This window comes from Pongo abelii, chromosome 21, assembly GCF_028885655.2.
Source record: "Pongo abelii isolate AG06213 chromosome 21, NHGRI_mPonAbe1-v2.0_pri, whole genome shotgun sequence".
NCBI classification, from domain to species: Eukaryota; Metazoa; Chordata; class Mammalia; order Primates; family Hominidae; genus Pongo; species Pongo abelii.
In genome coordinates, this window is record NC_072006.2 from 37,724,089 (window position 1) to 37,736,953 (window position 12,865).

Genomic DNA, 12,865 nt, shown 5'->3' on the forward strand with positions numbered 1-12,865 from the left:
GACTATATTCAGGTTTTATAAATTATTTCAATGTCTTTTATAGCTCTTGTACCTCAATCCAGTTCAGTCTGTCATCACACACTGAATTTAACTGGCATGTCTCTTTCTTCCTTGCCTTTCCCCTTTCCTCTTTCCTTTTCTTCTTTCTTAGAGACAGGGTCTCATTCTGGTGCCCAGGCTAGAGTGCAGTGGTACAATAATGGCTCACTGCAGCCTTGACCTCCTGGGCTCAGGCAATCCCCCAACCTCAGCCTCCTGAATACTTGGGACTATAGGCACATGCCGTCATGCCTGGCTAATTTTTTTACTTTTTGTAGAGATGGAGTCTCACTATGTTGCTCCGGCTGGTCTCGAACTCCTTACCTTAAGTAAGCCACCTTCCTTGGCCTCCCAAAGTTTTGGGATTACAAATGTGAGCCACTGCGGCTCTTTAATTTTTCTTATTCTAAAACAGTTCCTCAGCCTGCCTGCCTCATCTTCTCCCCTCCTGGTACTTTTCTTTTCTTGACCATTCCAATTTTGAATACAGACCAGTTGTTTTGTGCTTAGTTTGGGTTTTGTTGCCGTTACCTTATGATTACATTAATGTTACGAATTTCGGGCTGGAATACTATAGAAGGGATGTATTCTCCTTAATGCTTCATTTAAGGAGGCACATGATCAGTGTGTCTCAATATTAGTGATTGGTTAATCATTGTATTAAGGTCATGTCTGCCAGGTTACTCCACTGCAAAAATTACTACTTTCCTCTTTGTGATTAATAAGTAATTTGTTGGGTATATTTAGAGATGATGAAGTTGTCCTGTTTTTCATTCATTTTCTATTCACTAGTAATCTCAGCATCTAGTGGTGATTTTCTTTTTTTTAATTTTTAATTTTTTTTTGTAGAGACAAGGTCTCACTATGTTGCCCAAGCAGATTTTGAACTCCTGTTCTCAAGTGATTCTTCCACCTTGACCTCCCAGAGTGCTGACATTATAAGCGTGAGCAACTGCACCCTACTAGTGGTAATTTTCTAATTCCATCATTGTTTCTGCATTTACATATTGGCATTCTAATGAAGGAATGCTTTCCTTTCTTCCTTGTTGATTGATTAAAAAAATTAGCTATGGATTATGCTCTAATCCATTACTATTATTATTTATTTTGATGCTTAAATTGTTGCACAATTCCAGTGGTAGTCCCTTCTAACTGGCTTTAGTGTTCTTTTGACATACCCCTGTCATTTTTGAGCAGTCTCTTACTTTCTTGCCCAAGGTGTTGCATGCTTATCTTTTTTTTTTTTTTTTTTTTTTTGAGACAGAGCCTCACTCTGTTGCCCAGGCTGGAGTGCAATGGCATGGTCTTGGCTCACTGCAACCTCCGCCTCCTGGGTTCAAGCGATTCTCCTGCCTCAGCCTCCGGAGTAGCTCGGATTACAGGCGCCTGCCACCACGCCTGGCTAATTTTTGTATATTTAGTAGAGATGGTTTTCCACCATGTTGGCCAGGCTGGTCTCGAACTGCTGACCTTGTGATCCGCCTGCCTTGACCTCCCAAAGTGCTGGGATTACAGGCGTGAGCGACTGCGCCCAGCCGTGTGCTTATCTTTTACTTTCCCTGCCCTACCAGAGATCAGCTATTTCTCCAAGGATCCTTGGTTTTAGTAGAAAATGTAGTTTAGAAATCAAGATCTGGGTGTTCATTTATACAAGGGGTCATTGCTTCTAGAACCTCTCAGCAAACAGCTAGGAAGTATATGTATGAAAGTGTGTTTGCATGTGTATTTCTATGTCTATATATTTTTTGAGAGACAGGGTCTCACTCTGTCACCCAGGCTGAAGTGCAGTGGTGGGATCATAGTTCACTGCAGCCTCAAACTCCTGGTGTCAAGCAATATTCCCACCTCAGCCTCTCAGTTAGCTAGGACTGCAGGCATGCCCCAACACGCCTGGCTAATTTTGTAATTTTTTGTAGAAATGGGATCCTGGTATGTTGCCCAAGCTGGTCTCAAATTCCTGGCCTCAAGTGATCCTTCCACCTTGGCCTCTCAAAGTGTTGGGATTACAGGCATGAACCACTGTGACCAGCCACATTTAGGTCTTTTATTTCTCTCTCTCTCTCTCTTTTTTTTTCTGTTTTGAGACAAAATCTTGCTCTGTCGCCCAAGCTGAAGTGCAGTGGCGCAATCTCGGCTCACTGCAACCTCCGCCTACTGGGTTCAAGTGATTCTTCTGCCTCAGCCTCCCAAGTAGCTGGGATTTCAGGTACCAGCCACTAGACTGGCTAAGTTTTGTATTTTCAGTAGAGACGGGGTTTCACCATGTTGGCCAGGCTGGTCTTGAGTTCTTGACCTCGTGATCCACTCGTCTCGGCCTTCCAAAGTGCTGGGATTACAGGTGTGAGCCACCGCGCCTGGGCGCTCTCTCTTTTTTTTTGAGACTCTGTCTCACTCTGTCGCTCAGGCTGGAGTGCAGTGGTGCGATCATGGCTCACTGCAACCTCTGCCTCCCAAATTCAAGCGATTCTCCTGCCTTAGCCACCAGAGTAGCTGGGATTACAGGAGTGCGCCATCTTGCCCAGCTAATTTTTGTGGTTTTAGTAGAGATGAGGTTTCACCATGTTGGCCAGGCTGGTCTCAAAACTCCTGGCCTGAAGTGAGACATCCTCCTCAATCTCCCAAGGCGCTGGGACTATAGGGTTGAGCTGCCGCGCTAGGCCCTTATTTCTCTTTTTTCTGCTCCTAACTCCCTCCATCTCCCTTTTTTTTCCTAAGAATCTGGATTGCTTGGACTATAAAGTTTTCCACATTCTAGACTTTGCTAATTACATCATCATCTTGCCATTAACATGTTCCTGTGTCCCCTCAATGTTTTATAAATTTGCTCAATCATATTGTTTTACTTTTTTTTTTGGTAAAGCATGATTCATTAGGAGGCATATTAATTTCCAGGTGTCTCTCGTTTTATAGTAGTAGCAATTGATGATCATTAGATTGATTTTTTCATTAGGGATTTGCAAAATGATGATATTCCAGGTATATTATTTCGTCATTTATTAGTTGGATTATTTCAATAGAGATCAATTTTTTGCCAACTATTTTGGGGGGGCGCGGTTCTTGAATCTTTTATTTTAGATTCGGGTACATGTGCAGCTTTGTTACATGGATGTATTGCATAGTAGTGAGGTTTGTGCTCCTAGTTAGCCTATCATCGAAATAGTGAACATTGAACCCAACACTTTTCTCCAACTATTTGTTTAACTAGATATACAGTTCATATAGGAAAGACAGATGAAATGCTTGATTGACCAGATTTTAGAATGAGTTTGGTTCTCTAGTATTCTCTGAAAGGTAAGTAATCAATTAGTTTTTTTAATAGATATTATTATGAACTCATGATTTAAACATTTTGTTGTGTTTCAATCAATTGCAGCTTCTTTTTTTCCTTTCTTTCTTTTTTTTTTTTTTGAGATGGAGTGTCACTCTGTCACCCAGGCTGGAGTACAATGGTGCAATCTTGGCTCCAACCTCTGCCTCCTTGGTTCAAGCTATTCTCCTGCCTCAGACTCCTGAGTAGCTGAAACTACAGGCGTGTGCCAGCACGCCTGGCTAATTTTTGTATTTTTAGTAGAGAGAGAGTTTCATTATGTTGGCCAGGCTGGTCTGAAACTCCTGACCTGAGGCGATCTGCCCACTTCGGCCTCCCAAGGTGCTGGGATTACAGGTGTGATCCACCGCTCCTGGCCCAATTGTGGTTTTGTTTTTTTGTTTTTTTTGAGACAGGGTCTTCCTCTGTCACCAGCCTGGAGTGCAGTGGCACGATCTTGGCTCACTGTAACCTCCGCCTCCTGGGTTCAAGCCATTCTCCTGGCTCAGCCTCCCGAGTAGCTTGGATTACAGGCGCCCACCACCATACCCAGCTAATTTTTGTATTTTTTAGTAGAGACGGGGTTTCACCATGTTGGCCAGGATGGTCTCAATCTCCTGACCTTGTGATCTGCCCACCTCGGCCTCCCAAAGTGCTGGGATTACAGGCGTGAGCCACTGCGCCCGGCCAATTGTGGTCATTTTTTATTGCTCCTCAAATTACCCCATCTTTGTTAGTGGGAGCCTCTTCACATTCTCTAAGTCCTTGGGACATAACTCCAGAAGTGATTGATAGCGTGATTGCTTTCTGTTATGACAAGTTTTGTACATTTTCTGCCCTATACCTGGAGTTGACTATTTTCCTGAAGAGCTCTGCTTCCTTTTATTGGAAAATGCTATTTAGGATCCATAATCTGGGTGCTAGAAGTGAAAGACCCACCTTGTTTTCCTTTTTAAATAACAGTATTTATCATCTCACATGGTTTGTATGGGTCATAATTCTGAGGTGCCTTAGTTCGATGGTAGTGGCTTGGTGTCTGCTGTCAAGATGGCTTACTTACATTGTGGGCAATTTGATACCAGCTATTGTCAAGATATCTCAGTCTCTCCCCATGTGGAAGGCTCTTAGGACTGCTTGAGTGTCTTCACAACATGGTAGCTGGCTTCCTTGAGAACAAGTGATCCAAGACAGCCAGCAGCATCTTTGGATTCATTTTCTTGTCAACAGTGGGGTGTAGTGCTCTAGCTGTGAATTCAGACAACCTGATGCTGACACTAGCTATGTGGCATTAACTTGTTTGAACATTACTTTCCTTAGCTATAACTCTGAGACAATAATACCTACCTTATAGGCCCTTTAATATAGGACCTTTGTAGCAATGCAGGGAATTAGAATAGTCTCTGACACTTAGTGAGTACATATGACAAACACTGAACCTGCTGCTGTTACTCTTATTACCACCATCACTGGTATGAAATGAAGCCCTAAAACCTAGTAATTAAGTTGCCCTTGACAGAAATAGCCTTCCTTCCTATTTGTCAAAAATTGCCATGACAGAAATATTGTTTACAGATTGCAGATATATCCCAAGTATGATAGAAGGTTAAGGGTTAGAGAATTATAACCACACCTGTTTGACTATATATATATGCAGGGGATCTTTCATGCCAAATCTGTATTCATGTAGATTTTAGTATAGGATATGTGTCATGTAACGTGACCCAGGAAGAAGCCAAGACCCCCGCCTTCCCCCAGCCATCTTTTTTTGCTTTTGCTTTTTATTTTTTTGAGACAGAGTCTCGCTCTGTCACCAGGCTGGAGCGCAGTGGCATGATCTCAGCTCACTGCAACCTCCGCCTCCCGGGTTCAAGCGATTCTCCTGCCTCAGCCTCCCGAGTAGCTGGGATTACAGGTGCGTACCAACACACCCAGCTAATTTTTGTATTTTTAGTAGAGACGGGGTTTCACCATGTTGGCCAGGATGGTCTTGATCTCTTGAGCTTGTGATCTGCCTGCCTTGGCCTCCAAAAGTGCTGGGATTACTGGTGTGAGCCACAGTGCCTGGCCTTTCTTTTTCTTTTATTTTTTAAAGATGGGGTCTCACTGTGTTGCCCAGGCTGATCTCAAACGCCTGAGCTCAAGCGACCTGACCGCCTTGGCCTCCCAAAGTGTTGGGATTACAGATGTGAGCCACTGCACCCAGCTACCACCACCCACAGTCTTTTAACTTTTTATTTTAAAACGTAGATTCACAGGAAGTTATAATGAAAAATGTACAGGGAGGTCCGTTGGACCCTTCACTCAATTTGCCCCAGTGGTACCATTTTGTGTAACTATAGTATGGTATCAGTTGTCAACCTTCGATTTCTATTTAGCAGAAATTGACTGAGCAGCTATTATATGCTAGCTCTTTGAGGTATAAAGGATTAAACTCTGACCTTATGGGTTTCTGTCATCTCTCTGGATTTTCATTGTTATTATTCTTAAAATATTTTTTATTTTGGCTACTCATTGTTGACACTTATATTAGCAGTTATTTTAATGTTAAATATTATGTTATTTCTGACATTTATATTTGCTCTGTTTTAAAACAATTTTGCTTTGTGTCCCCATCTTCCATTTATAATCTTTACAGCATCAGAACCATGTTGCCTGCATTGTCTTATTTTAATCACGTGCCAGTTTTGCAGTGCTACCAAGTCTGGATCTGAGAGGCAGCTTGTATGAATCATTTACATACATTTCTGTTTATATTCCCCAAATTAATTTGCAACTTTATATTTTTCATCCAATTACGTGTTCAAAACAGATTTTTAATAATTGATTTTAAAAAGGAATTTGTTATATTAGGATTTAAAAACTGGCTCAAAAAACAGAAGCTATTAAACAATAGCAGAAACCAGACAGTATATAGGACTTTAAATGGTAATTGCTAAACATTTGAATGTTCCCAAAAATGTGAGTCTGTGTGTCTGTGTGTGTCTCTACATGTTATTCCACTAGGGATTTGCACAGATAGGTTTTGCACAATATCTTTGCTGTTATTGTCAGCCATAAACAAATTACACGTATTTAACAAGTTAATGTCAGATTGGCCAGGAGCCACTGGGAGGTGTGTACTTAGTGACATCAGCTGGCAAAGAGCCCCGGTAACAGGGAGGGTTGGAAGGGTAGTGGAGAGAGAGGAAGCAGGAGGGAGGGAGAAAAAGAGAGAGACTGACTGTATCTGGGGATTCTGGCAAGGTGAAGAGCTGGTCTGTTTGGCAGGACCTTCCCATCTGGGATCCATCTGTGTTTCCCTGGAATGGGACAGGCAGCTCTAGTCAGTGAGAAATCGCAGATGTGAGAGAGCTGACACATGTCCAGCTAATGAAAGGAGGAGGAAGGCTGGTCTCCGATTAAGCTTTGAAGATTAGGAGGAGAAAAAGAGGAGCTTTGGAATATCTATTTCAAATAAATTTGGTGTATTTAAGAATCTGGATTGTTTATAATCTGGGCATTTGGGGTAAGTACATTTTAATATAGTTTTGGGGGTTAAAGTGTACAATTCTCTGCCTTTCAAAGCTTTTTACTTCTTTCAAATTACGACGATATGAATGTTTCTTGATATTTGATACAAGAGTTCAGCCTTTCTACTCAGTTTTGTTTTAATGCTTCATTTTGTTTATGTTTCTATTTTTCTGTTGCCAACTTTATATTTGAATGTCATGCTTTTTTGAATGCAAGGTTTACTTAATAATTAGATGTAATATATGAATTCTACAGCTAGAAAAGTAGTCCCACAAATATATCTGTAAGGTTTTCCACGTTGGATTGTTCTGTGATATTTAGAGGGATTTTTTTCCCCTTTAGTATGCATAATACAAATGGGCCATATTAAAAAGATGGCTCATAAAACACTCTTTTCTATTGTCAGATTTTATTTCGGTATATGCAGGCAAATTACAACTAAAAGAGATTGAAGCAAAACTAACAGCATCTCTTCATTTTAGATATATCTAACAGTTTTTCATTTACATTTTGCTCCTATGCTGTTTTCTTCTGTTTTCTTGCTACATATAAAATAAATAACATCAATGAATCTGACTTGAATTGTGAGTTTGGGGTAGTTTTGCGATGCAGTAAATTCATGTGCATATAACTACATACTGTGTTCTGTAGTCCTTGTTAGTTTGTGATGCCTATTTTAGATTTTTGCTATTTCTTATATATAAGAAATAGAGATGGGTCTTACTGTGTTGCCCAGACTAGTCTCTTAAACTTCTAGGCTCAAGTGATCCTTCTGCCTCAGCTTCCCAAAGTGTTGGGATTGCAGGCATGAGCCACTGTACCTGGCCACTTTTTACTGTTTCCATACATTGTATTCATGTTTTTGAGGCCTTCGAATCTAGGCTTCCTTTCCATGTTCTATGGAAAGAACATGAGTTTGGGACTTACACAAACTGTGTAGCCATTATTTACTAGTTCTGTAATCTCAAGCAAGCCACTATTCTCTTTGAATCTCTATTTTGTGTAATTCCTGACTGATGTTGTTATTGGGGAAATTTGTCTGGCACATAGAAAGCATACAAGTTAGTTTCAAGAGTTCTAGACGTTCACTTTTTTTGCTGCGATAGGTTCCTAAACCCCTTGCATTTTTAACTTCAGCTCCTGGGCAAGAATGAGTCTGGCCTGTAGTTCTAGTTTTCAGGGCGCCCTTCCTCTTGCTGTACTCGTCTCTCAGATTGTCTGCATCTATTCTAAATGTTCTATGCTATGTTTGCCAAACTATACCAGAACAGAAGAACTTTGAAAAAGTCAACAAGCAGGAGTGAGGTACTGAATTGTACTGCTTTGTGACGACACTGTTGAAATTGTTCCCCCCGCTCCGCGACCTCCCGCTGGAAAATTGTTTTTCCCCCGTGTATTACAAGTCATGCAAAAATTGTACCATTTCTCAAATAGAAACTTTAAAAACTATTTTTGTTCCTTAAAGTTCTTCAGCTTTTATTTATATTAATTGGGTAATTAAGTGGACAGTATAGTACTCTTCAATTTCTTCCTTCAATTTTATAGTCAGATTTCTTGAGGTGGGGGGGACTTTTTTCTTTTTCTTTCTTTTTTTTTTTTTCCGAGATGGAGTCTCACTCTTTCGCGCAGGTGGAGTGCAGTGGCATGGTCTCGGCTCTCTGCATCCTCCACCTCCCGGGTTCAAGCTATTCTGCGTCAGCCTCCTGAGTAGCTGGGAGTACAGGCGTGCCACCATGCCCGGCTAATTTTTGTATTTTTAGTAGAGATGGGTTTCACCATGTTGGTCAGGCTGGTCTTGAACTCCTGAACTTGTGATCTGCCTGCCTCAGCCTCCCAAAGTGCTGGGATTAAAGGAGTGAGCCACCGCGCCTGGCCCTCTTTTTTTCTTTTCTCTCTTTTTTTTGGGACAGGGTCTCAAACTGTGTTGATCAGGCTGGCATGCAGAAGCATGATCATGGCTCACTGCAGCCTTCACTCTTCCGGACTTCAGTGATCCTCCCACCCCGGCCTCCTGAGTAGCTGGGACCACAGGCATGCACCACCACGCCCAGCTAATTTTGGTATTTTTTATACAGGTGGGGTTTTGCCATGTTGCCCAGGCTTATCTCAAACTCCTGGCCTCAAGCAATAGGGCCACCTCGACCTCCCAAAGTGGTGGGATTACAGGCGTGAGCCACCACACTGACTTGAAGGAGACTTTTAAAATGGAACTTTTCCCAAGTTTTTTTTTTTGAGACGGAGTCTCGCTCTGTTACCCAGGCTAGAGTGCAGCGGTGCGATCTCGACTCACTGCAAGCTCCACCTCCCGGGTTCATGCTATTCTCCTGCCTCAGCCTCCCGAGTAGCTGGGACTACAGGCACCCGCCACCACACCCGGCTAATTTTTTGTATTTTTATTAGAGACGGGGTTTCACCATGTTAGCCAGGATGGTCTCGATCTCCTGACCTCGTGATCTGCCCGCCTTGGCCTCCCAAAGTGCTGGGATTATAGGTGTGAGCCACTGCACCTGGCTCCACGTTTTCTTTTATACCAAATTGACTAAAATGATTTTGTAGAAATTTGGGGACATCTCTTTTTGATAGGTGCATTGTTCAGCAAGCATCTTTGGGACTTTTCTGAATACTTGAGAGGATATAGTGTTTATACTGAATTCACATGGTATTCCTTCAGTGAGAAAACACTTTCCATTGTAGCCTAGGAGACATGAGTGGGGAGAAAAGGACTTAATGCTTTTCTGCAGGATAATGCTTTTCTGTAGGATAGGGCCTACTATAGAGGGCCTGAAAAGGGGATTTCATATGACTATGTCCATGCTAGGAATACTTTGGATGCTAGAGTTTCAATAAACATAATAAATAAGAAAAAATATGCATTTTAGGATGTGAAGATTCACTCACTGTAAATAAAGTTGGGTGATTAAAAGTCTTGCTAGGACCAGACAGTTCAGGAGAGTATTGCTTGCTACTGAGGTTATAACCAAGATACATTTGAGTTGAATACTGGAGAAAATCATGGTTCTTTCTGAAGATTATGAAAGCATCATGAGAATCTTACTACTATGAGGAAATTCTCCTAAATTGGCTTCCAGTAATGTCCCAAGCATATTTTCATAGCAAGGGTCCTTGTTGGACTGGAGGCACATAATGCAATAATGTCAATAAATTGGAGATGAGGATAATGACATTTAAGTGGCTTTGTGGGAACATCAAAAAATACATTTGAGTGAACGAATGTATTTAATACACAACTGGAAAAATTCAGTTGGATCTGAAAGATTGGTTGGGTCAGTTCATTGATAGTTATTCTAAGGCTACTCAGTGCTCATAAGTCCCCAGAGATGACCTATGGACAATATTAGGATTGGAAAGGATCCTTAGGATAATCTAGTCAAACACATTATTTTATAGATAAAATAGGAAAGTTGAGGGATGGCAAATAGTCTCCCCAGCCCAGAGTTCAATATCCTCCTGGTTGCTGGCTGAGCTTAGACTAGAATTATGTTGAGTTTCCAGGACACCCATTTTACGAATGTTATTTTGAATTGCCTGTTGTATGTGATAATATGGTAAGGGATTTTTTTTAAAAGGTGAAATCTCATAGAGGAGATAAAATATACAAAAAGTGGCTGGGCACCAGTAGGTCACACCTGCAATCCCAGCACTTTGGGAGACCGAAGTGAGTGGATTACTTGAAGTCAGGAGTTCGAGACCAGCCTGGCCAACGTGGCGAAACCCCATCTCTACTAAAAATACAAAAATTAGCCGGGCGTGGTGACATGTGCCTGTAATCCCAGCTACTCGGGAGGCTGAGGCAGGAGAATCAATTGAACCTGGGAGGCGGAAGTTGCAGTGAGCCGAGATCATGCCACTGTACTCCAGCTTGGGCGACAGAGCAAGACTCAGTCTCAAAAAAAAAAAAAAGTACAAAAGTTGTAAGTCCTGAAAATTAGCACCAACTGTGGGAATCAGAGAACCTTCCTAAAGGAGGTAGCATTTGATCAGAATTTAGAAGGACAGGAAGGATTTGGACTTCTCATGTTTGGAAGGAGCATAGTGGCAGGATGGAAAGGTTCCCTTTCTTCTAGAGCCTTAAATTAAAGTTTATTAAATGCATAATTACATAGTATTCATTTCTACCATGTTTTGAAGTATGTCTAGCTGTTGCTGTCTTTCCAAATCCAAGATCAGTTGTTTACTTCTGAGATACTTACCTTTATGCATGCGTAGCCATCTTTTATATGTGTGATTTATATACCAGGAAGCTGTGATTTAAAAGGTTTCTACCATGATGGGCTCTGTGGATTGTTTAATTTTCCCTCCAAGTTCAAGTCAGTAAATAAAGGAATTAGTGGTTTTATCTTGCAGAAAAACAATGTATTATAACTGGTGGTTGTATTTTCACTGGCTGATGGGCTTTCCAAACAGCATTTGACTTTTGAGAACTATATGATGACACAGATTGATACTGGGAAATTTAAAATGCATATGGATTTAATTTTCCTAAAGCATGCCAAAACCTGAAAAAGCAACTCTTTGTGTTTTGTTTAAAGCAACAGCTCGTGGAAATCCTGTTATCGTTCAATCCTCAGCAGTTTGTTAGAGATGCCTGGCAAGGTGGGATGCAGTTCTGTATATGTATACATATTATCTGCAGTTGTCTGTCATAGCTGGAGCTCTGCAGTAAATGGAGTATGTAGAGTAGTCTCCCCTTAGTCGAAGTTTTGCTTTCCAGGGTTTCAGTTACCTGTGGTACAGTACGCTAAGACATTCTAAGAGAGAGACCACATTCACATAACTTTTATTACAGTATATTGTTATAATTGTTATAATGTTTTATTCTTGTTAATCTCTTACTGTGCCTACTTTGTAAATTAAACTTTTTTTTTTTTTTTTTTTTTAATTTGAGACGGAGTTTCACTCTTGTTGCCCAGGCTGGAGTGCAGTGGCATGATCTCGGCTCACTGCAACCTCTGCCACTCAGGTTCAAGCAATTCTCCTGTCTCAGCCTCCCAAGTAGCTGGGATTATAGGCATGTGCCACCACACTCAGCTAATTTTTTGTGTTTTTAGTAGAGATGGGGTTTCACCATGTTGGCCAGGCTGGTTTCGAACGCCTGACCTCAGGTGATCTACCCACTTCGGCCTCCCAAAGTGCTGGGATTACAGGCGTGAGCCACCACGCCCAGCCTGTAAATTAAACTTTATCACAGGTATGTATGTATAGGAGAAAACATAGTATATATAGGGTTTGGTACTGTCTGGGGTTTCAGGCATCCACTGGGGGTCTTGGAACGCATCTCCTGCAGACAAGGTGGGGACTATTGTATTTTCATTTGATTGTGGTAGTTTGGACAGATGGAGAGAAGATGGTGAAAGATTGTGTGTGGGTTTTGACATTAGGCTGTGTAACCATAAGCTGATTTAACCTTCACCTCTAAGCCTCAGTTTTCTCAACTGTAAAATGGGAATAAAAATTAGTTCTAAGGATTTAATTAGAAAGAAATTAGCATGATACTTCCTGCATCAGCACTCAATAAGATTTCTCTTTCCATGTGATTTTTCCCAGTCCCCCAAAAACATTGAAGTCACAATAACTAAAAGATTTACTTAAAATGGGTGTCTTGGATATTTTTACTGTCTCTCTTGAGACTGACAGGTAACCCACTTCGCTAACTAATTCTTAGTCATGGGAGAAGGGTGCATGTAGAGAATGTGGCAGTCTTTAAAAACTCAAACCTGTTGCTGTGTGGCAAGCTGTTAACGTTTAGGGACCTTGCACCACTTACCCTGCTGGAAGAGCTGGGGGATGGGCTGCTTTGAGGGTGACAGATGTGTCCTCTGCTGCCGGCGGGCGCGTGCCGGCTCTGTCCCTCTGCTCCCAGCACCAGGTGCAGCCATTGTTCTGGCTGGTCTCTCTTCATCCGGCCTCGTCTGTTACTCTGCTCTTTCTAGCTCATTGTTTCTGTAGGAAATTAGCATTAAAAACCCATCTGAAACCCCCATGTCCCTC

At 41.6% G+C, this 12,865-nt stretch overlaps 1 protein-coding gene across 7 annotated transcripts in view; it reads left to right on the top strand.

Annotated features, from left to right (window-relative positions):
- Nucleotides 1-12,865, top strand: part of CBFA2T2 (CBFA2/RUNX1 partner transcriptional co-repressor 2) — a 153,513-nt gene that overhangs the window by 64,095 nt on the left and 76,553 nt on the right. The window contains exon 2 of one of the 7 annotated variants that reach the window (XM_054542155.2): nt 889-1,007. The exons of 4 other annotated variants lie outside the window; for them this stretch is intronic. The gene's annotated coding sequence lies outside the window, so the exon portion shown is untranslated. Of the gene's footprint in view, nt 1-888; nt 1,008-6,211; nt 6,852-11,448; nt 11,471-12,865 lie in introns of those variants that run through there. 2 more of the 7 variants (XM_054542154.2, XM_054542156.2) reach the window with 2 other exon arrangements.